Source organism: Pan troglodytes, chromosome 23 (assembly GCF_028858775.2).
Source record: "Pan troglodytes isolate AG18354 chromosome 23, NHGRI_mPanTro3-v2.0_pri, whole genome shotgun sequence".
NCBI classification, from domain to species: Eukaryota; Metazoa; Chordata; class Mammalia; order Primates; family Hominidae; genus Pan; species Pan troglodytes.
Genome location: NC_086016.1, coordinates 40,821,271 through 40,821,865, shown reverse-complemented (window position 1 = coordinate 40,821,865; position 595 = coordinate 40,821,271).

The window sequence follows — 595 nt, the reverse complement described above, 5'->3', positions numbered from 1 at the left end:
GGCTCTTCTTTGCAGGGATGGGGCTGCCCTAGGGGGTGCTGGGCAGGAAGGAGGGAGCTGCTTTGGACAGGGCCACAGGGAAGCGCAGAGGAGACGCCTGATCCTGGACTGCCCCAGGGCCACACACGCCCCTAAATATGCCCCCCAGCTGACAAATTCTCCCTGTTCCAGGCTTAAACACACCCCATTTCCCAGGATTTATGCAGGAAGGATGTAAAGAACCCAAGTCCCACATGGAACGTGTCCCAGTTCTGATAACTGGGCTTCGGCCTCATTCCCAATACCCCGTCCACATCTTGTGCTCTAGTTCTGGGATCCGGGTCCCTGACTTGTTTCCTGGGACCTAGTCTGTCCCAGTCACTTGCCTGGACCCCCAGAGTGTTTCATCTCTTGGAGTCCTAGGGAGGGGTGCCGGGGTGAGGGGCCCTGGTTGTTGTATTTCAGCCGCTCCCTTCCCCACACTACCCAGACTCCTCTGATATGTTTGGCCTCTAGACTGGACTCTAAGACCAGCATCAGGGTCAGCTACGCCACCCCACCCCTGCAGCACCTGCCCCATCCTTAAGAGGTTCTTGATTAGTCCCCAGCCCTCCCT